We start from the raw sequence: 27,067 nt of genomic DNA, 5'->3' as shown, positions 1-27,067 counted from the left end.
GGCTGGCAGGAAGAAGAGAAGGGAGAAAAGGGTGGGGGGGTCAGGGTGGTGTGGAATAGGGGGTGGTAAGTGCATGATTTCCTTAGCAGCATTGTGGTGCTGCAGTCCATGCTGTCACACGTCAAAGAGGGAGCAAATCAAAGGCAGCTCTTTTGATGAATATAAAACAGAGAGTCCTGCTGAGAAGCACTCTCCCTCCCTCCCATTCTAATCACAGAGCTGCAGAGGCGGCGGATTGCACCAATCCCCCCCCCCCCAGCCCAGCCCAAAATGAAAGGAGAGGGGGGACACGGAGCACACACAATCACAACAAAGGCTGCTTTATAATAGCAATAAACATTTGTCCTTTTGAGACATCTGCACAGACTGATTCTACGGTGTGGTAAGATGCAAGAAAAGCTGTAACGACATCATCAAAATTTTAGAACCTACCAAACCCTGAAAAAGGTCGTCCTTCTATATCTAAAATTGTGCTGCATGCGTTTTTAAGTTGTTGTTTTTTTACCCTGGAAACATCAAACACTTCAATACTCTATCAAGCACTGAGGCACATTTGTTTGCAGCTTGTAGTGTTTTGATAAAAATGCCTGACATTTAACAGCCTATTTAAGCTTTACTTAACAGAACCTAAAGTATTAGATTGTGCTAAAAAAAAATTCCAGTGTAAAAAAATTGAACCATTATGAGGGAAAATATGGAACAAAATATGCTCATTTATTCTCAGTGTCTTTTAAAACCAGCAAAATTGTATTAGGAGTAGCTAATAATATCCCTTATGACAAAGGATTTAATTTAATTTCTTTAATGCCTTATTTTACTATTATTCTTACCCAAAAGTCCCAAATGCAGCAGTCCTAGACACTTTAACCTCCTTTCCAACCTTCAGTACTTCTTCACTTTTAAAAGTATATTCCACCTGCTTCAATTAGTCACCACTAAAGTGTTTTGGCTATGTAGACTGTGTCAAAAGATTTGTGTAAAGTACTTAGCAGTTATTCCATTCACATTAACAGCGAAGTAGGAAAAATGATTAACCCAGAATAGCAGATCAGTCAGCAGAGGACAGTGTGTTGAGCTGTACATTAGTGCTATGTTCAATGCAGCTGAGTCTACATGGACCGAAGAATTGTCATCACTGTATTCCAGCAGATCTCAGCTTCTGTAGCACTGCCTAGATCCACATCCCCTGGGCAGTGTTCCTCTACTGCTCCCCTGGCAGCATTTGTGTGTGACACCAAAGCCCACTCCCACCCAAGCCCTGAGCCTAGAAAGTGACACATGCATGGGTGTCGCTGCCGTTTCACCTCCTGCCTGCTGAAGTATGAGGCAATTTCCTGCGAGTGGTGCAGGGTGAGAGAGAGAGAGCGAGAGTGAGTAGTGGGCTAGGCACAGCACAGCTCTGCTGCTCTCTTTGATACTGTCAGGGAAGAGTAATGGCTCTCTGTAGCAACAGCCACCACCAAACTAATGTAGTGTGACTTTGGTTCTTCTTTCCAATGCATTACCAGCATAGTGAGAAAGAAGGGGACAGGAAGAAGAGAGTCAAACTGTGAAGAATGTGGGAGTAAGGTTAGGTCTACACAGGGCATGACAGAATCTTTTCAGCGTTAGCAGTCAATTTCCTTAAGTCCTAAAAAACAAAGAAGTGACAGGCATGTTTTTGTAATAAGAACATATTTACCAATTTGCTCAACTCTTGCCTTCATGCAGAATGCTATTCAGACTATTCTACCAGGAAAACAGGCACAAGCAAATTCCAGTCTTGTTAGGCAGGACAGCTCCAACTAATCTTTCCAATGATTTGAAGGTCACAGCGCTTTAGTGCAGAGAGCAGCTTAAGGGCCTCATCTAATTGGGCAATCTGCTGTCTCAGCAGCTATTATAGCCTTGGTCATTTTGTCTGACCTTGCAAATTTAATGACAGAGAATACAAAGCTGACCCATCATTTTTGCAAAAAATGTATTGTTTTCAAATAAAAACAAGAAGAATGAAAGAAAGATGCTCTATTTGCAGATCTGTGTACCCCTCTAGTCTAGTAGTTAGTTATAGATGCATTCTTAATGAAACTCGTCTACAAATTGTACTGTAATTATGCAGAATTAAGAGCTGATTCATGCACAAAATTATTATTCATTAGAGCTAATTAAATGGCATGGTCTTTAGGCTGACTGCCAGATGTGTGGCGATGTCAGAGATAGTGAGTCTTCTGTGAAGCCTAGAGAGACAGGCTGTTATTCAACTTGGCCTTGGCTCCCACACTGAGCCTAACATGCACAATCATTAGAAAACCATCTAACAGGCAAGCCTTTCTTTATTTCTTTAAACATGGCAGGAAGTTTGCAAAATGAGTAAGAAATTAAAAGTATTTTTAATGTTATACACTGAATATAAAGTTTCATCGCTTGTATTATTGGTAAATGGCCTGTATTTGTGTAGCGCTTTTCTAGTCCCTAAGGACCCCAAAGCGCTTTACACAACCAGTCATCCACCCATTCACACACACATTCACACACTGGTGATGGCAAGCTACATTGTAGCCACAGCCACCCTGGGGTGCACTGACAGAGGCGAGGCTCAAGGCCTCGGACACAGCGACCGAGACTGTCCAAGCTGGGGCTCGAACCGGCAACCTTCCGATTAGAAGGCGAACTCCCAACTCTTGAGCCACGATCACCCTATTATTACGACTTGTGCTGTAATTCTAAATACATTGTTTGTTCAGATGGCAACGCAGTTTGTTGTTTTATCTGTTTTAAAGACCTGTTAATGTAGTTTATTGTAAAAGCAACTTCTGAAACACATATTTAGTCTTGCACACATCCTGATTGATTACACACAGACTCATCTAACATAAATAAAGGGGAAAAAGATACATGGAAAGACAAAGAGAAGCAGAAACAGTGCAAAAGTGAGGTGTACAAGAGGTGTAACAAGGCAGGGGTTGTCTGGAACCCGTGGCCTAGGGCAGTACATGGAGAGAGATGAGCTGGTGTGCACACTGCAGGGTATTGTCTGTAAACGTTGGGGCTCCTCTAACAACTACTGAGGCTAGGTTTGCTGAACAGTGGGTCACAACCTACTAGCGTTTGGTGTGTTTATCTGTGCGTTTCAACAATGTATTTCCAAAAAACAGCAAAGCAAGCCAAAACAGCAGACAGAGAAAATAAACGGGGGACATATAACAAAAGAAATAAACCAGACCCTTCGTTTTTACTGTAACAATTACTGACACACATTAATCAATGAATGTTTCTTCTGCCTCCTTCTACCGTGAACTGTGGGGCAGATGTGTTTAACAAAGTGCAGCCCTCCCAAGTACCTTCAAAACAGGACCCTTGAACACATAGCACTGTTCACCCGTTATGAAGCCACTGTCTGTGCCTGCCCTCTGCCAAGGCCTCCCACCCACACTTTTTATTTGTTCAGCGTGCACAATGTGACCTGGCCGCGCATATACCTGTGCTTCTCTTTATCTCCTGCTTCCCTGAAGAGAGCTTGTTGAAGCTGTGTTTCCACAGTATGATGTCCATGTTTGAGGAGATTTTTATTTCTAAGGGGTTATTATACCATGCTCATTATTTCTGACCTGATGCTAGCCACAACAGGCACAGCACACTGCTTGAAATGGATGTTCTAGCTCTTCCTAAACCTTGGTATTAAGTAGCCTCTTTGATCTCTCTCCACTGTGACAAAACAGCAGCACCAGGCCTCCTAAATGAACCACTCAGAACTCAAGCAGCGCGCAACAACATCAAGTAGAGCTGGGAAGAAAATATGCAGATCCTCTAGGAACACACCCCAAAAAGGACCTAAGTATAATTAACTACAATGAGCTGGAGGCAGATGTGTGACTCCAAAACATAAAAGAAATGCCTACCTTCAGTATTTTTCACAAATTGCACTGAAAATTAGGAGTTTACTTAATGGAAGTAGAGCATTTCATCTGTTAAAGGTTATTTGTTATCTTCAGGCACCCAGAAAAGACTTCAATTGTCTTGATCTTCACAGGTTTCACTGCCAATCATTAGCATGCTAATCTTGAGTGATTTTTCAGACCTAAAGGAAGCACATGGAAAGTCTTTGTCAGCCCAGGTTCCTGAAAGACCTCTACATTACATATGAGATAAAAGCTTTTTGAACTAAATTACAATACATCCTCCAAACACGGGCTGTTCAAAGCATTCTGAAGTAGTGCAGGTGTTCACTGGACACAGGAGAAGTGAGCCCAAAGGCCTTTTTTGTGATACCATAATTCATCGCAGGTAATAAGCTCTCAAATTACAGACATAGAGCTGAATTCAGCCAACCCTTTACAAAAAGAAACAAACAAAACAAAAAAGAAACAAAACAAAAAACCCACACATTAGTTTTGCCTTTCCTGAGTCTTACCAATAAGCAGATGGGGCCTGCAAGATTTACCAAGTAAAACGTAAGACTTTTAACCCAGACAAAATGTACTTTAAGAACTCCACACCAACCAAAACACAAGAGCACAATGAAAAACCATATCATATCAATATTCAATCAGTACAACCCAAAGATAAGATAAGAAGCATAATATAAATGGACAAATTAACCAATTAAATGCTAAGTGATTTAACACAATTTAGATTATTGCTGTAAACTTCCCCGTTCAGATTGTAAGCTTGATGGTGCTGGCTGAAACTCTACTAAGTCAATTTTGCGTTTAGTTTCGAGTTATATACTTCCCCAAAAAGTCTGGAATTGGATAATAAAACTTCTCTTTTTAAACTAAAGAGCTGGCTTTGGGGGACAATTTTTTGGTACCTTTAGAAATATAGACTTTTAGTATATTTTAAGGTCTTTTTTTCCTGGAGAATAAATCTAGAATAAAACTACTATCTTCAGCACTGTAAGACCTACAAATACCTTCTAAAATGAAAAAACCTGAACCAAAGAGAATCCAGTTTGATTTGTGTTTAAAGCTACGCTAACACAAAAGCAGACAAAAATGGCTAAAAATGGCATAAAGGTAAATTGGTGGATAATTCTCATACTAGCTACAGTAAGGCTAATTTATTAGAAATATATATCAAACATTTTGGCTTGGTGTCAGTCATCCACATCTAGCTGCTACCTCACCAAATCTTTTGACTAATACCAGCTCAAACAGTTCTTCCAACCAGAGATTCACTAGGCTAATTGCTAGGGATCACTACTTTTATTTAACAAGAACTCAAAATCATAATGACTCCTTATTACAAATTCTATCTGCAAATGCACAATGGAAATATCAAAAAGTGCTGACAGGGTGACTGGGAGCAAAGATAAGGCTCCATGGTAATTCACCTCAAAGCAGTGCCTCTGTGAGGACATGCAATGGAGAACTAGGACTGTAACACGTGTGGCAAAAATAAATACGGGGCAACAGAAATTCTCATTTTCCAATTGGGATAATTCACTGCTCTGAAATTGAAATGTATTATTGGTAACCATTCCCAAAAGGAAAAAGCACTTTTTGGGGGTTGATTAGCCCAGTTGAAGGAATACCAGTGCAGATAGGATAATGTAGTTTGCTAGATTAGAAATGATAGCTACACGGTAAAATGACATAAAGGAAATAATAAAATATAACACCTAGTGGAACCACAATGAACGTACACTGAAAATGTGCACTTCAGTAAATAATCAGACAATGTCAATTATGTGAAAATGGGCTGGCTATGGAACATTTCTATTCCGGCACTGGCACAATCAACCTTTTAATGGCAGGCTGTTAGATAATAGCTTTCTGTCTGTTGGCCTCCAGTTTGAGGACCCAACATATCCTTTTCACATGCTACAGAGTGGCAGTGGTAGTAGACTGTTACCTGAGTGTTTAACAGATCCATCACAGTGTTCAGAGACTGATGAAATCCACACTGCCTCAGGAGTAGAAGTGAGTAAGTTAGAAATCAAGAAAACATGGAATATGCTAAGATTCAAATGTGACAGCGCCAGACAAACAAAGGCAACTGCCTGCACAAAACCTTTATAAATGTACAAAACATGCACTCTGTTGCTATGGTCCAGTGCCAGACATCACAAAATATCCCCAGTTGCTGACTGAAGCTTTTACTATTTCATTATTAGCCATAGTTGCTTCCTTAATGCTATAATGGCTACTTATGCTATTGGGTAACTGCTAATAGTTAAGCAGCTAATGCTGAGGTGCGTGCCAGTCAGGTTAACACTATTTAATACTTCAAGGTCTTAGAGACCCGACTTTTACTGAAAACGGAAAAGAAATGTAAAATTCCTCATGAAGACTTGATCGGTGTCGTGAAAGTCAGCTACTTCACTCACAAGTTAGAGGTGGTTCTGCCTGCAGCAATGCTGTATAAAGTAGTGTGTCAGCTGGAGGATGTAAAGATCAATAACGGTATCAGTAATGATGCAAATGAGCATCTAATCTGACACTAATGTTTAGTATCGATTGGCATCTGAAAGTTGATTTGTTTGACAACGCTAACTGCCAAATACTTGTGACCATCAGCAACAATTTCTAAGAGACAACAGAAGAATAATGAGTTTCCTCCTTTATGCTCAATACCTGCCAAAAAAGCACAAGTTCAAGGATCCATTTTGCTCACTCACATATTTCATTCCATACTTTCCCCTCTCGCCCCTACTAACCTAGCCCTCCACCTACAAAGCCCATTCTTCAACACAACTGGGGAATTTCAATCCTATTTCATATCCTAGAACAAATTCCTTCCCTGATTACTGATGCATTTCAAAGCAGGCATCATTATATTTTCAGACCACTTTCTTTTAAAAATGTACTGAAAACCTTTATGCTGGTTCCCAGGGGCCCCCTTCTCTTCTTCTGTTATGCTCTTATTAGTCTGACTCTCCTACTGCCTGCTGGGGGATCCACATTGCTATTCATTTTCTGTATCTCTGACCTCTGTGTGGATGGAATTCATCTGGTCTATCCCTTGTTCTTTACATTACTGTGGAGACAAGCAGCTACTGTCTGGTGCAGCTATTAAAACATAAACACCATTAAATAAAAATGTGGAGCAGTGAGGGATGTGGAAAGAGCCAAAGAGAAGCATGGAGGAAAAAAATGACTTTCTGCTGTGCTTATAGTCCAGTGTAATTGAATTGCAGTCTATTCTGTAATGAGTAATGTTATGTATGAAGTTAGGAAAGAGAGCTTTTACAACTTCCACTGATACACATATTGAATGCAAATATTTAGAATCTATCAGCTGGATTATTCCCAATGCAATATTGGCTCACCTGTTTGGCTAAATTCATGTCATGGATTCTCTTGGGGGAAAAAAAAAAAAAAGAAAAGAAAATGTAAAAATACAATAAAATAAATAAATTTAAAAATCTTGTACAAACTTTTAAGTCCACGAGACCTTGGAAAATTCTAAAACTCTGCACTCCAAAAGACTTTTTCCATTTATAAATTTTTGAATGGCCCTGAGAGCTAGATTTCATCATTTTTTGCAACCCTTCTCCAAACCTCACCAAACTATAGGATGAGTGTTCCACCCCCAAAAAGGTAATTTTTTTTAATTGTATATTTTTAGAAGAACTATTAGTTTCAGTGACCTAAAGCTGTTGTCCAAGGGAAAGTAACTATTTATTTCAGAAACATTTAAATAATTAAGCTGTTTAAAAGACTGCAACATTAAATAAATTCAGAGAGTTTAAATTTTTAAGTCGGTATGTGTACATTGTTGACTCAAGATTGTTTTCTGTGTGTTTTTCTCTGTGTTTATGATTTGCAAAAGAGACTGAGAGACAAGTTATTCATTTTAATTGATGTGGAACCACTAGTAGCCTTTAAAGGACATTTCATTAAAAGTCAGAAAGAAAAAAAAAGGAAAGAAAAAAGTCTGAAACATTAATTAATAAAAATTCGCCCGACAGCAGTCTGCCTTTAATCAACCCAGAGCATAGGTAGGAAAAGAGCAAGAGACAGAATGATGACCAGTGGAGGTAAGGAGGAGCTTTTATTGCCAGAGTCTTTAATGCAAACCACGAGTCACTTGCCCGGCTAGGAAACCCTGCAAAGAACTGCTTGAGTTGATGAGCTCGTCCAGCTGAATGATATACATCGCCAGGCATAGGCGAGAGCTGTCCATTAGTTACAAGGGTTCCTGTAATGCTCCACTCCAGTACATTATTTCCAAATGCATCAGTCAGCGTCATGCAACACAGATAAATTCTAATGGTTAAGATCTGTAATGCATAGCCTCACCGCTGCTATATTACGCTACAGGTTAGGAGGGCAGTAAGAGAGAGGGGGGAAAAATGTAATTTATTTTTCACTGTAGCCAGTATTCTTCCCATTAGCTTCAAACGTGAGATAAGTTATGGACTTTAACGAGCACCTTTAGCCACCAGAGCACGCTGCACACAAGACTGCCGGGAGAAGAGGTGTGTTGAGGGCTAAGGCAGGAGGGACTGGCAATCTGAATGGATGGCATGGATGACCCACTACATGTGGCTCACAGTCCTCGGTGTGATACAAATGCTAATTATACCAGAAAATTAATTAAAATCATTCAACCATGAATAGCAAGAAATTCTTGTGACAACTTAACACCGGTCCCATATAACGTATCTTATATGAATCATAATTTAAAGTGGGGGGCTTCATGGAGGCCATTCACATAAAATGAATGACCACCTTTGTTTTTTTGAATCATGCAGAGGCGGCCTTGCCTCATGCCTAAATACACATATGTTTGTAGATTTGCTAATCCAATGTCATGGCTGCAAAAGGCACAGCTGTCCTGACCTTTCAAAAAGCTGTGGGATCACTTCCTGTGTATCAGACAGGCAAAGGCAGGAGGTATAAGTGTGCACACACACACACATGTACGCACACTGATGTCGCCCTAAAGCTAGGACAACCATAGTACACTAGAAAAGGTCACACGTATCTTAATTTCCTAGATTGTGTGCTTCCGTTCATTAAATGATCAACTAAGCCTGTAAGGCTGTTTCTCACAACCTCATACATAAGTCCAATCTGATTTATGTGTTCGTTATTGACCTAGCAAATATTAGGACCGCATAACTTCAATATATAATGTATAAATAATCTACAAACTATTGTTCAGGCACTGTTACAGAGGTTCAGGTTGTTATTACTAGAAGATAGAGCTGGGCGATAGAACGATAACGATATGTATTGCGAAATAACCTTTTCTCGATAGAAAAATTAAACTATTGCGATAGAATAAAAGAAAAATTAAACTATTGCGATAGAATAAAAGAAAAAAAAAAAGAACAGCCAATCCAAATTAAGTAGCGCAGAACCGAACCAATCACAGCGTCACGTCATGTGACTTGTTACATGCAGCACAAGTGCCAAGGCGCACATGTGTATTTGTTTGGGAAGCAGCCAGCCGGGCTGCCCAAGTAAAGAAGGAAATGAGTTTGCGGACTAGAGAAAAATCAACAGAGAGCGTGAGCGAAGGTTACCGAAGAAAAAAAACAGATGATGGTTCCAATGCCGGAGAGATTGTCGAACGGAAGAACCATAGAAGTTCCATAGTGTGAAGGTATTTCGGCTATTTCAAGTCTGACAAAAAACAGAGTAGCGCGCACTGTAAATTGTGCCGAAAGCAAGTCTGGAAATACAATAAAGCGGTGCATGCGCAATCTCTGACTGGAAGCGCTAATTCGTCATTCGGCTTTTGTCAGACTAAAGTAACTGTTAAAACTGTTTGAAAAGTTAAGCTATACAACAAGGAGAGATTGAGAATTTCCTTTTAGTTCTCAGTTTATTTGATATTGACAAAAGTTAGTCAATTTTGTTTGTTCTTCTGTAAAACAAACTAAGATTTATTTTTAGAATTAATACTTTATTTCTAAGTGGAATTGACAATTTAGTAGTCTTTTGTTTGTTCTATTTTGAAACTTAAACGCTTTAGCGGCTGCGTTTTGTGTAGTTTGCAATATTTGCCTTTATTTATCTGAAAAAGTCTCATGTTCCTTACGTACATCTACCCTGTTGAACTTATTATGGGAAATAAATATTTAAATAAAAACAAGCTGCTAATTATTTCACATTTTACTTGTGAGCAACGGCACATTTAAATCTTACAAATATAGTTATTTGGCTTATATCGTGATATATATCGTTATCGCCTGAAATGAAAAAAAACATATCGTGATATGAAATAAATCTTATCAAGGTTCAAGGTTCTTTATTATATCGCCCAGCTCTACTAGACGATAATAGTTTGAATGATTTTAAGATGAAATAACATTTCAGCATTGCTTATACATCTCACTTGTTTCTACTCAGAGAGAAAGCTTTTTTTAAAAGCTATGTGGGAACACAGAATTATTGCTGCAATATTACATATTCACAAATGTGAAACAATATTACAATACTGTGTGTGAAATAACGTGAAGTAATATTACAAGAATTTATCATTAATCTGTGATTGCTTTGTACATTTCTTTAGGTTTCTGCATTCAGCAAAGGACCATCTCACTTTAGACTTACAAGGTATGCATTCACATGCCGTCTTTGCCTTCTCTGACTTTTGTCTTTAAGTAGCCTTGAGCTACACTGTTTATCCCTCAGAATATATCTTACTGTCAGCATAAAATAAATGTATTTAAACTCTCACTACATGTTCAAATTATAGCTCTATTCAGTGAGCCATTTTTGTCAATGCTAACACATTTGAATGTCAATACTTTAGTGCTGCTCCCTCATTCCACTCATTCAAATAAACAGGTCAGAACCTATTTGTATATGTAATTAAGTATACAGAGACAATGCATGTAGGATTCTTCAAGCAAATACATCCTTCAACCGATAACCTAAAATTCTCTCAGTAAATTTGTCGCAGTTTTCCAGATTTTAAAACCTAATTGGTGTTAGCGCATAAGAAGAGACTACACTGGCAGAGATCATGAAGGAAAATAGCTATTTATTTAATCAAAAGCTAAACCAACTAAAGTTAATGTCCAATTTCAAACTTAACTAGCTGTGTGCTCAAAAGAAAAGACAGCAAGTCTGCAGCAGGTACTACATAGTCTCGTCGTACATCCCATCATGTGCCAGCTGTGTTTATCCCAGTAAAACTGCTGAGGCTTTAATGCAGATGAATTATGAAAAAACTACAAGAGTCTTAATTACTGCACTCCCTCTACTCAGTCTGAATAATGCAAGATTCTGCTTACAATTACGATAATGTGCACTGAATGCAGTAGTCAACATAACTGCTTAACACAGCGTTAGTCCCCTTTGTACAGGTGTGCATTTCAGGATTAGACTCATCAGAGTGCATGTGCGAGTACACAGATGAGTATGCTTCTACTAATGTGGCATGTGGTGCATGCTAAATGCAACCATTTAGGGACATGTGGCAGTGGACGTGTTTACCCTCTGGCACTTGTCTCCGGTTCATCGAGGGTGAGAAGGCAGGGGGGCTGTGGTAGCATCTGCTGGTAAGAGCAGAGGGAAGTGCAATGAGGCAGAAGACATGCACAAACACATCCACACATGCACACAGACACATGCAAATACCTGCACTGCAATAACTGCCACGACGAATGTGAAAATATAATTAGACAATGACAGATAACACAGAGCTTGGCTGTCATGTTGACAAAGCAGACTTTCTGAGCTGCCGATTCAGGCACAGGCAGGCAGCGATCTTATCGACTGTACATCTCACTAAACATTGACAGAAAAATTCTAAGAAGCAGCGATTTAAATTTAAAGTTGGCTAAACTCAACTATCTGACTTGTAGCCATATATAAATGTCACGTTTGGCATTTTTTTACTTGCCACAGCAACAGGGTAGTATAATTCTGCTGTTAAGAAAGGCACATTGAATTCTGACCTGATGATGTTGAGGAGGAGGCTGTATGTGTTTCACAGCAGGATCTACTCACACACTGAAATAAAGGCTTCTGTTAAGCCTCCAATATCAATGTCCAGATGCTGAAATTACACTCAGTGTCTGTAAAAATGTGGAAGCTAAGCAAATTCCAATAAGACTATATTAGATCTTTCTTTTTGATGTCTTTGTCATGACCACATTAAATATCATTTCAGCCTATCAGCCTATATTTACACAGGTACTAAATAAGGCTTTTCCTCATACACCAAAAATAATACCAAAAAACGCTACAAAAAGACAGGACTTTTAGGCATTCATTCTTTATAATGTATGCATGTACTTATGTTTGCATGCATGCGGATGAGATTGAGCGAGAGAACGAGTGAGTAAGCAAGAGAGAGAGTGCATCAGTACACTAGGAAACATGTTGCGTGGGCTTTATGAAAGCTGAGAAAGCCCAACACAGTGAAACATTCATACACATGAGGTAATAGCTAGCAGGTGACTACTTACTCACGTTTTGCTAAAACAAAATTCAACCTCTTATAACATTTTTAGAACCAGATACCTTTTCAACCCCCACCAGATCCTAAAAATCTTATTGCTAAAATTTAAACTATATTTAACACAGACGAAATGCAATTATATCCTTAAATTGAGAGAGCACACTTTCCCCCCCTCCAACAATACATGCTTTTACATAGGCTGGGTGACATTATTCATGGATGGCTGGATTTGTGGATAGATCCATTTGCGTCTCTGTGATTTCAGATGCTGTTAACCAGAATGCTAAAACCTTCATGTTAGTGGAACAAGATTGCCACTTTTATGGGAACGTCTTGTGCTGAAATAAATTCTCACCTCCTAATGTGTGCTGAGAGATCAAGGGGTGCACTGAATGTGGAGGGAGCTGTCAATGAAAGTAACAATCTAGCCTTGCTTCTCATTTATGCTTTTCCTTTAAAACACAATCACTCTGTACCATCATACTGTGGTTGCAGGCTACAGCTATGCTATCACATTCACCAAGCTGATAAATATTCAGGATTATAGTGTGCCCAAAATTCATTTAATTTCATCAAACAATCATATTTTAGGAATTACGTGTATTAAAAGATCATTTTACACAGATTTTAGAGAGCCAACCTAACTGTGTACGATCTAGAAGAATGCATTACAACACATTATCTTGTTCTTAAAGACAGAATATAGTGTTTGATTATATCTGAGTCCAAAACTTATTTATCACAATTATAGTGAAAAAAATCTGGCAGAAATAAATCCACAACAGCAACAGAAGACAAGTTCATCAAAACGGAAACATATAACAAACATTTTCCTTCTCAGTGTGAAAAGTTACGTGAAAATACAGGGGGGAAAAAAAATTTAACCCCTCGGACCTAGATAAATAATCTGATGCCTTGCCTTGTTGGTTTTATTAGGAGGATATTTAATACTCTTATGGAAGAAACCCTTTCCTTTTCAGCTATAAAGCTGCTCAATGAAAAAATAAAAATAGGAAGTGAAAAACTATATAGATCCTAAAAATCTTATTGCTAAAATTTAAACTATATAATACATTCAAATGGACTAATCCATTTTGATTTTATTCATCCAAGGACATTATTGTTACCATTATGAGTCATAACATGTTTATAACAAGTATAAACAAAGATTTCCAGAGTATGTAGCTGCAAACAGCAATGAAGGGGCATAGCGTTTCAGCTGGGCTAAGTTGCCATGACAACTTGATATGACTATGACAACATTTTGGCTGTAAACAATAACAGGCGTAAAACATTTTCTTTACTGCAGTGCCACACCAGAGGTAAGAAAAGTATGCTGGTGGCAAGTCCATACATCATTTGGTTTGGCTGTAAAGGTCCCAACCAACTAGGCCTGTATGACAAGCCGACATGTCTCAGACTTAGCACACATATTACCACACAAGAACTGTTTAGTTAAAAGGCAAAAATATTTTTTTTCTTTTCTTTTTTTAATTACTATTAGAAATACAATGATGTGCAAATACAGTCCCGAATCAAAAGTTTAAGACCACTTGAAGAATGGCAATGGTTATGGAAAAAACAAGTCAAGTGGAAGACCCAAAAAAAGTTCACCAGTACTGAGCCAGAGGATCCAAACGGCTGTCCGTCAAGACACTGGATGATCCTCGAACCAAATTACGCCCGTTACTGGTACCAACTGCAGCCCCATAACCATCAGATGGCATCTGAGACTGAAGGGCTTCAAAAACAAAAATGTCTTCAAAGGCCTCGTCTCCTTGAACGCCACAGAACTGACCGTTTGGGCTTTGCAAGAGAGCACTAAACATGGGACACTGAAGGGTGGAAGAAAGTTTTATTCTCTGATGAGACCTTTATGGTCCTGATGGTTTCTTACATTACTGGCATGACAAGCAGATCCCACCTGAGATGTTTTCTACATGCTACAGTGAAGGGGTGCCATAATAGTCTAGGTGCCTTTTCCTTTTTTCTTTTTCCTTTAGTGGAACAATGGGGCTTCAGGAGGTGCAGGGGTGTCAAATGGGCGCTGGCTATGTCCAGATGTTGGAAAGAGCATCCTTCGTGAAAATTTTTGTAACAAACCTAATGAGATACTTAAATCTCATTAGGTATCCTAATAAGCTAACAAAGGGAAATGACTTAAGCTAAAGATAGCCAGAGTTCAGAGTCAGCCACAAACTGGTAGCCTCGGTATGAGCAAAACATCTAAACGGTTATGGGGGAAATTATGGAGATGAGTTTTAGAAAGAAAAAAAAAAAGAGAGAGAAAGAAAAATTAACGCAGATGTCCTGTTATCTAGAGAAGTTATAAACATATTGGAAAATGATGTAGGTACCCGACTTTTGGCTTTTTATATCAATCTGATGTAACTGTAAAATAAGTCGGGTAATGGTGGGCGTATAGCAACTTTTTCCATGTAATTATTTTCCAATAGCAAGGCACTTTATTTGCAACTGATTCATTGAGAGAAGACCTATAACTTACGCAAGTTTGTGGAAATGTTTGACAATTTATTTTATTATAAAATAGAATTCTGCATAGAAGAAAGGTGTCACTTATAGCTCTTAGAAAGAAAATCATAATTAGCAAAAAAACGGTGTTGCCTTTTTAGGCCAAATGCTTCAATGTTCTGTGCTTCAAAAAATGATGTCCACATCCACATTACATATTACAACTTTGGTGTTGCACAGATGCGTTTTCAATTTTTTTCCTGATTAATAGTTTAACTTGTCTGTGATAAACAGAAATGTAAATATATAAAATACATGACAACTTTTGTTTATAAAAAATTTAATAAAACCCAATATGGTGATATTTCCATGATCTTTAAACTGGGTTTACACAGTACCTAATTTTGAAAAAATAGCTATATGGCCTAAAGGTTACGTGCATGAATGTATATTGGGGCAAAGTTAGAGTCAATAAACCTTGCGGGTGCTGTCCCAGTCGATGTAACAAATTTCACAACTTTTTAGCAAACACTTTCAATACTTTAGTTGTCTACAGTTTTGCTGATTGCCCTAACCAACTACATTCAGTCAGATGACTACTGTGATAATATTGTACTACACTGACCGTGTTTCTCTTTGGTTCAGTCCCGAGCAACATACTGACAAAGTGCTAAAAACTATTTTAATACCCTGATTTGGCAATGAATTTTACAAAGTTGTAGTAAGTAAACAGATGATTGCTGTATAATTTAATTATATATATATATATATACTGGAAATTCAGAATCACTTTAAATTATAGCCTGTACAATTGTAGAGGTGGGGATATAAGTTACTAGCTTCCCCAATGATGGATAGACATATTTAATCCTCCGCTTCATACTGCACCAACGAGAAAGGTTCATCTGGGTAGATAGGGTTAGCATCTATGGGGAAGACTGTATGCTAGTTTGGAAGTTAGTTACATGAAAATGTAATATCATTAGACAATAGGAGTTACTTCGGTATATTCCTGCATGTTATATATAGTCATGGAAACCTTCATGGGAATGCATTTTATTTTTAACGCGTTTTATATTTCTGACAATAGCAATTGTTCAAACTATCCAAACTATTACAATCACATTTTTTTATCTTAGGTATCTGATATAAGAGTTAAAAACTTACAGTACTTGTATGTACCATTTTGCTGAAATCTCAGTGTATTTGCATTCACTAATAATAAATCACACAACCCTGTAATTAAGAGGGCTAATTTATAAAATAATTTCATGCGAACACAAGCTGCAGTGATTGTGATGCTTAAACAATTTTAAAACATGATCACTTTGCTTATTAAAGCAACCAGTTTGTGAAATCAGCCGTACATTAATGCAAGTTTTCTAATGCATATTCATCTTACGGCATTTAAATGGAAATATTACCCCGCTATATGTGTCATTCAATAGATTAAATGCCCTGTGTAATCCCAGAAAGCCCTGAGTACAGTTACATGTCCAACTAATTGCCGCATGAATACCATACATATTGAAATCTAACCTTGGCAATTTCACAGCCTCATTACGGAGCAGAAATTATGACTTAAAAAAAATGCAAAACGAGAATCGTTACAAGATGAAAAAGCAATGGAAAATCATCTGACAGTCTAATTTAGAAACGTGCAAGCTGGAATCAGCGAAACGAACCATAACAGCGTGCAAGACAGAATTTTAACAGCCGAAAGGTAAAATTATAAAATAATAAATAATGCGATGGGAGAGTCAGTATTTCCACACGATAGTTCTCTCATCTTCTATAATCCAAAGTCGTCATACAGCAACAGAGATGGTGAGACATTCATCAAAGCATGTGTATATATATCTGTGTACATTTGTTAAACAAGCAAGGAGAGCGACATGCTGACTTACATAACAACCTCCTTCATCTCTTTCTGCTTCTCATGTGCCCTAATGGACACAAACACACACAGGCATACAGACAGACACACACACACACACACACACGTCCACTGCTACACAATAATTGTCCAAGAAGGAGGGAACAGATGCCCCTTCAGGCTCAGGAAGAGGTGGCACACTCACTGTGCTTGTGTGCAATGGGGTAGTCTTGGAATAAACACCTTTCTACAATCACAATCTCAGCTGTGTCTAAGCATAAGGAAACACAGAAAGATTCCAACTTCCAGGACAGAGGCAGCTGATGCAAAAATATGACGACATGACATCTGGAATTTCTGTGGTTACAAGGCCTGAAGAAGAATTCAGAAAACAAACATCTTTTTTTTTTCTTTTTTTTTTTTTAAAACATTCTAGTCCTCAGTGAGTTGGAGTGCAGGGAAGGATGCCTTTTATCCAACGGTGTCCCTGGTGGCTTTTTTCCTCCGGAATTGTCTCGTTAGCCATTAGCCTCATATCAAATATGCAAAGCAGGCCAATCGTTACAAACGAGTCGTAATAGAATAATTGCAGCAAGCAGGATCCTGCTGGGGAATGAAAAGCCCAAACAATTGGCGTGCAATTTATATCACACATGAGGATGTCTGGTCCTACTCTCCCTGGATTCAGCCTGGATGGCTCTGTGCTGGGCTTGGCTGGGCTGAGTGGTGGCATCCCAGGGTACTAGTGGAGACTGACTGGAGCCCACACACGCATGCCTTGAGATACAGCCTCTCTCTCCTATGTTTCTCTCTCCTCTCCATCCCACCCAGCACTCGGCTGCCTTCATCCAACTGAGTCATGAGGAAATCCTCCACAAGAGGAAAAAGCTGCCAGCTTCAATGGCAAAAAAAAGCATTCTCAAAAGCGGGCATCAAAGAAAAGGGAAAGAGTGAACAACAAACGCTCACACAACAAGACAAAAGGAATAGTCAGAAATCGCTGTCGCTCCGCCCAGTCAAAATCTTCCGCCTTTGTTTTTTGCCTCTCATTTTATTTAGTTTCGCAGTTGTTTTAGAGAATTAGCATCTGGTACTGAGCCTTTGTAGAGGGATTTATGTGCCCCCCTACACATTTCTCCCATACCACCCATTCCCTCCCTTCGCCTTCTTATCCCCCCATCAGTCTGCCAGACAAGTTTTTTCCCACCCAGTCAAAGTACCCAGCCAGCAACCCCTTTTGTGGGTGTGCTTGTTTAGTGTGGGTCTGGTCTGTTAGAGTGGTGCGTGTCGTGCCAGCCTGGATAGGAGGAGAAGCGAGGTGAAAAAACTCTTTGTAAGTTATGGGAACACTATGAGACAGACGCAGGCGCTCATAAATTATACGGCTCATTTGCATATTCTTGGCATAAGACATTATGCAAATACTGGCCAATTTGCATAATGAATTCCTCTTGTTGCCTCAATTGCCCAGTTGCTGCTTTTTATTTAATAATAATAAAAAAAGTGTGAAACAATAATAACAGCATGTTTGAGACCTATGAATCACTTTGGCACTGCTTCCCTGAAACATCAGATTTAGAAAAGACTCAACTTTGATCATACAGCTAAGTAATTATCAACGATAAATTGTGTCCAGTATATAAGACGAAAGAAATAGAGGCAATTTAATTAACGTAAAAATCATATGAAGTCACACAGCACCCGAAGCATCCATAAACTTCTCGCTTAATTATTCTATTCTTATTCAACACTTAAAGCAAGCCACTGCATTGCTAATTAAGAGCAGCGAACATACCCTCCTCGAAAGGGAGGGTCATTTTTATTAAATAATTAAGCTATTTCTATCTCCCGCCTTTGAATCTCATCTGCGCCGTACCAAACGACTAGAATAAAAGGCAACGAAAGAGAAAGCAGCTGTGTCCAAGATAATTATTTAATCAAATATGCGCTGCTGATGAAAACGCTAATCACAAACAAGAATTAAAAGATCATTAGTGCTAGTTTACCCAGTGCTTTATCAAAAATGTCGGAATACATAGTCGTTTGGCTGTTACGCTTCTTATTCGTGTCCGACAAAAATAACAGCAAAACAGACGGTAGGAGGCAGGATAAATGATCGGGAAGCAATTAAAGAAAATTACAAACCGAGCAAGCGAGAGAGGAAAGAGAGAAGTGTGTAGTGTGAGCGAAAAGGCAAGAAGACAGAATTGAGGAAAATATAGCAAAGAAAGAAAAACCAAAGGGTGGTACGGGGCATAGGCGGCTCTCTGATTGTTTATAAAATGTTAGGACAACACAGTCCTGTAGGATCAAACTGTTTAATGTCAACTTCAATCAGCTACAGGCTGATAAACTGGGATTGAGATTCTTCACTGTGCACTGTGACACAAATAGCCACAGCTCGCCCTGGTTTTGTTGCACTACATTAGGGTTGCTATTTGTTGGTCGAAGCTCTATCACCATTCAGTACCAGGGCAGAGGAAAGGCAAAGCAGCACTGATGCCTGGCACGTGGGTTACACGGCGGGGCACAAAACCTGCATTCGAAATTCGGCTTCTAGAATCAATTAACTCAAATGTTAATTAATGTCTAGCCACAGAAGAAAAGAGGGCGAGGGAAGCTGGGTGTACTGGGCATGTGGAAGAAAGGCTAGGGAGAGGAGGAGGGTGAGTAAGAGAGGGACTGAGATAGAAAGGGGATGGGCAAATAAGGGAAACAAGGAGCGAATGCGGTTGATGGCAGAGAGAAGTTGGCACAGTGCCATCCATTCAGTGGTAGCACCAAGGCGGACTTCTGTTCGCTCTCTAGGGTAGGTAGTTAGATGTAGCCAGGGAGACGGAGGATGCTGCTGTCATTTTGGTAGCATCATAAGGTTTTAGTCCCTCTTTTTTCAAGTTTTTTAAAATTCTTGTTCTTTTTATTTATTTATTTTATTTTTAATAATGGCTTGTTTAGTCAATATTAAAAGTTGGAGTGAAGATAAGGGCCTTGAGACGCACATTCGTCATTAGTTAGGACTATCCAAGGAGGACCTTGTGAACATCTGATGAAGATCTGAAGATGCGAGTTGAAAGAACTCCGGGAGCTATCAATAAGATGGATTAGGTGTTGCAGCATGGCACATTGATGAGAATACAAGGGTGGATATCAGGTACTTCGAAATACAGCAAAAAGTCTGCAGATCACAGACTACGTAAGACAGGAAGTCCATTCGAGACGATTGGTGCCAGGTGCACAAGCGTGGGAAACGGTGGCAGCGACACATGGGATTAATTAAGAAGACGTAAAATCGAAAGCAAAAACAATAGGAACTCAAGGATGTTTTGTTGTTCTAGTGATAAAGGGGGGTGTGGCGGTGGCACAAGAAAAAGCTCCTCCCTTACGCTCCTTCTTGCTCTCTCCCTCTAACCATCTGAGGCACCGCTCTCTATGCCAGCCAGCCAGCCAGCCATCTGGGCAGGAGATGCTATGCCAACTCATTCATTTAACAGTAAAGGATATATCTTTTGAAGATGGCAAACCAACCTCGCAGCTGGCATTTAAAGACTTGGGTAAAAGTCACGTGTTTGGAGGATTGCCAAGGAGTAATATGGCACTTACGGGTCTCAAGTGGTGTGCCAGCGGGAACGTAATGGCATCTGGCACGAAATCCAGCGAAGGACGAAGGAAATATACCACGATAAAGCCAAGTCGACACAAACGGATACCCTTCACATACCGGCTGCCAAAAACAATAGCGAACAGAACAAACAGAGAAATTACGGTATCAGATACGACTAATTGGAGTAAAATTTACTGCGTTAATTAGAAACACATTCAATCAAAGGAACGACTTCTCAGGGGATCAAAGAAAAGAAAAACACAACCATGATGAAGCCAGACGAAAGTACAGAACTGTTCAAGTCTTGAAGTGAGGAGAGTGCCTCTTTTTGTGCCAACTCCCTTCGCTCTATACGCAATGTTTTCTCCATTGTAAACTACCATTTCTTATTGCACTGGTTGGCAGCCACAATGAAAGAGTACTACTACTGCAACAGACAGTACCAATCTGCCAATCGCTCGCAAGAGGAGGAGGGGGTAAAGAGTAGACCTAAGGGGCTATGCCTGAAGCTCAATAGCAGCTGTTTACAATGTCACAGACACAAAAGAGAGACAAAAAATGCAAACACGAGGATGCATACTAATGAACTGCCAAAACAAATTATAATCAGCAGCCAGACAGCAATTAATCTTTTTCTCTTTGTTTTCAACTTGTGGTTATCAAAAGTAATAACACGTTCTGTGCCCCACTGAATATTTTACTACTTCTAAGGGAAAAAAAAAATCTGCATAAAAAGATCAGAATTTCTTCATGTGTAGCAAGTCAATCAATAGCAGAGAGCAATGCCGTCATTCTAGCGATTCATCTACATTCCCAACAATTGTAACAGACTTTAATTCCTATAGGCTCGATATACGTGGCAGCCTGAGAGCCAAGCGAGAGAGTTGGCATGGAAATGACTGGAAGTTGTTGGAATGGGCACAGAAAGCATGGGAACAAGGAGACAAGCCGAGTTCAAGAAACATCGAAGGGGAGGTGCTGGCCTGGCTGCAGCCACACTGGGGGTAGTGAGGCCGTGGGAACTCATTACATCTTCCACACCCACACTCCACAGCTCCACGACTTTTTTTTGCCCCCTTCTTGCCCACCACCCAAAAGAAATGAACAAACTCCACCCTTTGAGGATATACCCTCCCGCACTAAACTATCATAAACAGATGCAACGCAGACTTACCAACTGGTTTGAATCACAGTTTGGGGGACTCTCTGGGTTGGAAGGAACGTTTCTGTTGCTCCAGCGCAGTCTGCTGGCATCGGGCACAGAGCCAAGGATGGGCATCGCTGCGAAGACAACGGAGGATTTCGTTAAGTTCGTTTTCGCGATTAATATGCACAATTGGAATTAAAACAGTAATTAGCAACGCATGGATATTCATTCACTGGCACCAACAATTATTGTTAATTGTTTCCCTGGGATTTATTTGGAAGACGGGCATGGTTGTGCAATATGAATAATTAAGGAACTCATCCAAAGGAAGGGATTATAACATCTTTGTGCTTGCTACCCAATACTGGCACTACCAAGATGTCTGAATCTTGTAGTACCACCACTGAGGAAGGACTGCTTGAAAGATGGCATCTTTTTGGGCATCGCAAACGCAACAATCATGATCGCAAGAAATGCGATTAGCAATTTATTTCATAATTGGTGGCGTATTTCCTCTCCATTCATCACATGGAGACACATGGATCTTCTAATCTTTCGGCGCTAATGAACTTTGGATAATCACCCCTTTATTTAATTCCATGGGGGATGTTAATTGTGCAGTGTCTTCATCACACAAATGGATTACAAAAAAAAAAAAAAAAAAAGGGCTTGCACGAGAGAGCAGAATGGAATTGGGGGTGGAGTGTGTGTGTGTGTGTGTGTGTGTGTGTACACATGTGTGTGAGAGAGAGAGAGGGTAAGCAAGAACGGAGATATTTTTCTTCCTTCGTTATATGCCAGTAGTCAAATAATGCCACAGTACTCACAAACAAGCTGAGAAAAGCTCCAACATTGCCAGTGATGTTTAAGTGCTCCCTCTTGGAAAAACCTGGTCTCTTTGCTCTCTGCATGCTCTCTAGAGCACCAACTCTCACATATGAAGACATCTGCCTTCCCTGGTTCTGGATCTTACAAAGCTGGAGTGAGAAGAAACCCTCCTGGAATCTAATTTCAATCAAACTGGATGCTATGCGTGTTATTCAAATGATTAGTGCATTAGCGGCATTAATCTTTGTAAGAGTGGTGTTGGTGCCCTGTCGAAGCGGAATGCAGAAGAGACAACAGACACTGTGGCAGGCACTTGCTAATGTCTTCTGTGCTTAATCATTCTACAGCAGAATGGTTTTATGCATGTTTCATTTGCATATCATTAAACCGCTAAGGCATACGGGCAAATGGCAGCATCGAGTGAGAGAGTGGAAACAGAAAAGCATAAAATATAAAGAGGGGGGGAAAAAGCAACTCATTATGCGATAACAATCTTCAAAGCTGCGCGCTTCGTTTCTGGCAACCTGTCAATTCGTTTAATTCAACATTAATTAAAAAAAAAAAAAAGGTCAGTGCGCTCAGCCTTTTTAGCGAGGATTAATTGAGCACCTTGCAATCCGTGCGAGAAGCCATCGCAGATAGACTGAATGTCTGTTCATGTAGAACTTAACGGATGTTTGTGGATTTTTGAATGGAACAGAAATTAGATTTTTAATTGCGATCTCAGACTTGTGATCAGCAAAGGCGGGGACTGAAAGAAGCAATTTGCTGTGATTTAATGTGATCTTGTGCAAGAGCTTAAAAGTGTTATATGAGTGAGAGCAGGTGAACGCAGGTGTGATTTGGACACAGTCTAAGTGACAGGGACAGGACTAAAACATTGTCATACTTGAAGAGAATAATTGAGACTAATCCTGTTGCATGTTTTTTTTCCCCATGATTCCCTAACATAACAAAACTTCAGGTTACATCTCACATAAACATATCTAAAATATTCACACAACTAAACTTGACACTGGTTATTCCTTTGGAATCAGGCCTAATATATGTGTATTAATTTGTGAGAACTGAGCCCCCACCACCACCACCCCATTCTCCAAATCCAGTGAATTTCAATATTTTATAGTCACACAGGACACAGGTAGAGAAAAGTAATTAAATGTGAACCACAATCATTCCACTATCAAGATTAAATAATAGCAAGCAAAAGCAAAAACCTTTTAAATCATAAAGACCCATAAAGAAGATTCGGAATATGCGACCTTTTTGAAAACAAAGCAAGTAACAAAATTTAAAGTTCAGGTTATTTTTTAATCAAATAGCTTTTAAATAACAAAATAATATCCCAGTGAGTTACAAAATTAACAGCTTGGAAAAACAATCCAGCGACAGTCAAAATGTGACTGCACAGATACCTGCATATGCAACTGCGGATCATCCCCTTTTCCATTTTGTACATCCTTGCTTAATTCTTCCCCTACGTAAGGCAAATCCCCCCCCAAGCCAGAATATTCAAATGAACTGAGCTTCACGCCTCACACAATTAGCCATGTTTAGTAATTTGAGACATGAGTGCCGCAGGGACGAGGGGGAGGGGCGGCACAGATGAGGAAGCAGGTTGGCAGGGGAAGCCCAGTGAAGTGGGCGGGTATAAGCCTGGCGCTTTGTAACCATGGCACATGCAGATGTCGCTATAGTTCTTCCAAAAGCTTCTACCAACCGAGTGGGAACGAGGAATTTATTTGGCATCACATACCTCCACCATGCGTTTCTAATGAGTGAAAACTGGTGGAGTGTGGGAATCAGGCTGGCAGCCAGGGCCAGAGGTACTGATATGGGTGAGACCAAGCTTAGGGGAGATCCCACCCAGTATGAGAGAATGTGGATGCAAATAACGAAGCGGGAGAGGTTAAGCAATACCAGCGAGGTGTCAGTGTATTTCCAAGCCTGTCATAAGACCTAGACATTATGCAGGGAGCTGATATTAATATGCATGCAGGCCCTCTTTATTATGCAGCTCAGCATGCAGTAATATTGCTAGGCTGTTCGTGCCATGCCTTAGTTACTCTCTTAGAATGTTATCTCTCACTGAACAAACACAGCCCTCATTTCTTCTCCCTCCTATTAAAATGTTTAATTACAGATCATATCCATCGAAGCCAATTTGAAAAAGAAACAGAATCTCAAATGACGAGGCCCATCACTGAGAGGAAGCAAGATGACAACACTAAATTGTCAGTAAGATGATACAGTCTGTATATTATAAATGTAATTTCACGGCTTCCTTTAGCATCCAGAATTCATTTATTTGATAGCGGAAGTAGCAGATGTAGTTAGTTATTATTTCTTTAAAAATACTAACTTTTATACAGCGTATAAGAAATATAATGTGACATATATATATATATGTCACATCCTTTCAATCAAAAAATTATTGAAACAAACTACACAGCATATACTACATCCGTACATTTTTACTTGATAAATGTTTCCCAAAATTTCACATGCAATTACTGTGCTAAAATTCAGCATAACTGAAGGTGGTCAAAATATAAAAATCTATCAAACACAACTGCATCTGAATGTAAGAGACTGGAGCTAATCACCCTTCATTTCCTTGAATACAACAAAAACGTGTCACTAAGTTTTCCACAAAATATACACATTGCAAAGTTTTGGACTAGGCTATATAACAGGAAACCTACCTGTTATCCATCTTTCATTTATAAGGCAGCTACATATATAACTCAGTGGGTCAGTGTAACCTCACCTAAGAATTTGCATAGCCATTATTCTTACCTTTATGAATCACATAGACATGTAGTCAGTAAGAATGAACCACCTAGATGTCTGAATTGGACCAGCCAAGCTTAGAAATAGCATCTCTTTAACCACTGTCTTGTCTGCAGTCTGCAGATTAATTGGGTCCTGGTAATTCTATCAGATTATTATTAATACGCTGTCATGGAGGCAATCGTGGTGACCCCCTGGATCTAGCGGGTTCTTTATAAAGTGGTGTGAAGGTCAACTGTCAATCAGCATGCACAATATGATAATCAGTCAAGTCAGAACGAGCATGCCATTAACACCAGCAGTAATGGCTGACGAAAGAACTGTCATAACAGCAAGCCTCCGGGGACGAACACTTATAGATTGGCTGGGAAAGAGGGAATGAGGAATCTCAGTCACAGAAAGAATGTTGCATTTGTGAAATCCTGTATTTGAGACAACAGATGTGGCTGTAGCATTACCAACACCTTTAACTAGCTAAAACACATACTAGATACTAGTTCATATCTAGTATCCTTTTTAAGTGTTTACCAATATAACAATTTTATGTGAAAGGCCAACTCTTCTTCCTTCAAACTGAAGTAAAATTACTTTGCACTTGACAGATATGTCCTGTGTAAAGAAGACTGGGAACTCACTGTACTAACTGAGCAGTGCTTAAACCATACTATGGCTGTCAGAGATATAAAGATGTACCATCTGAGTGTGACTATTCTGCTCAGTCTACTGAGAAGCTGCCCGTTTCAGAGAGGGCAGACTTCACTGCCCATGAGAAATCCACTGGATACTAAAAAGAGTAGGCCATCCTATGGGATACAGTCACTAAATGCCCTTCATGAGTCCTGCATGCTCCATGAGATTCAGAGTGTGTGTGTGTGTGTGTGTGTGTGTGTGTGTGTGTGTGTGTGTGTGTGTGTGTGTGTGTGTGATTGTTAGTAAGCATACAATTTACTGTCTGTGCAACAGAAAGAGAGGAAAGATATTAGAGACCAGGCATAGTCCCTGTACAGGTCAGAGTTTAACAAAGAAGAAAGAGAAAGAAGTAAGTGAGAAGGGAAGACGAGACAGAGAGAAAAAGACAGTGAGCTGGAGTTGAAGTGAATGCATGAGATGAGACAGTGTGAAAGAAATGGTTTGTCTGTGCTATGTCCCACAGGGCCTGAACTGGGCGGCTGGCAAGGGAGCCATTACATGCATGTCTCTGACAGCTCACTCTCTCATTACGCTAGCAGACAGTTAACACCACCATCCTTACACCCCAGCTTTGTAATGTAGTCCATATCATCGCCCAAATACACTTTAATAGTTTTAGTGCCTACTTTGATACACTGTACATTAAGAGCTACTTATAAAGAACGATACTTTAAATTTGAGCTCTAAAGAACCACTTAAAGCCTGGACCATACTTAAGTATTGCCTTGGCATAAAATACTAGAGTAGCCATGGGTGTTTTCTAACAGATAAACTAAGTTATCATCACTCTTGGTTCCCACAACATAAATTAAATGATCTGAAGAAAGAAAATAAACCATGTTTATCAGAATGTACACATCTTTCCAAATTAATTACAATTAATGACAAAACGAGAATTATAGAGCTCTACTTCAGTCAAAATGCACTACTGTATTTAATACTGCTAATTATTCAGAAGGTTTGTCAATATCTAAACAGAGGAGTCAGATATATTGTCAGATGTATGCGACTCCACATATTTGTTGAACATAACGTGTAGGGCTATATAGAAAACATGTCATCACAGACAGCTGCATGAAAGATTTCACAGGACTCTGTACTCCTGTGAAAAACTAAGTACACCCCTATTTCTTCAATAGTAAATAATAGGCCAGGTGCTGCAAATCAAATGCACCTGATTATTTAATCATCAGCAAATGTGAGCACCTCCAAAAAAGCAGAAGTTTTCTATTACAAAATGTTCCCTGGAGGGGACGTCGCAGCAAACTCATCCCAAGGTCAGAGAGAAATCGAAAAAAACAAGCACAATGTGTTA

At 39.5% G+C, this 27,067-nt stretch overlaps 1 protein-coding gene across 1 annotated transcript in view; it reads right to left on the bottom strand.

Moving 5' to 3' along the window:
• Positions 1-27,067, bottom strand: part of LOC146583296 (uncharacterized) — a 140,464-nt gene that overhangs the window by 90,972 nt on the left and 22,425 nt on the right. Inside the window, exons 3-4 of the mRNA XM_085269711.1 lie at positions 21,469-21,575; positions 11,376-11,434 (exon numbers count right to left, since the gene is read on the bottom strand). The gene's annotated coding sequence lies outside the window, so the exon portion shown is untranslated. The remainder of the gene's footprint in view (positions 1-11,375; positions 11,435-21,468; positions 21,576-27,067) is intronic.

The sequence above is a fragment of the Mchenga conophoros genome, linkage group LG1, assembly GCF_057382185.1.
Source record: "Mchenga conophoros isolate Kocher_MC1m ecotype Shallow Benthic linkage group LG1, M_conophoros_male_GT1.1, whole genome shotgun sequence".
NCBI classification, from domain to species: domain Eukaryota; kingdom Metazoa; phylum Chordata; class Actinopteri; order Cichliformes; family Cichlidae; genus Mchenga; species Mchenga conophoros.
The sequence above is the reverse complement of the archived record's forward strand: the minus strand, read 5'-3'. Positions and strand labels throughout refer to the sequence as shown.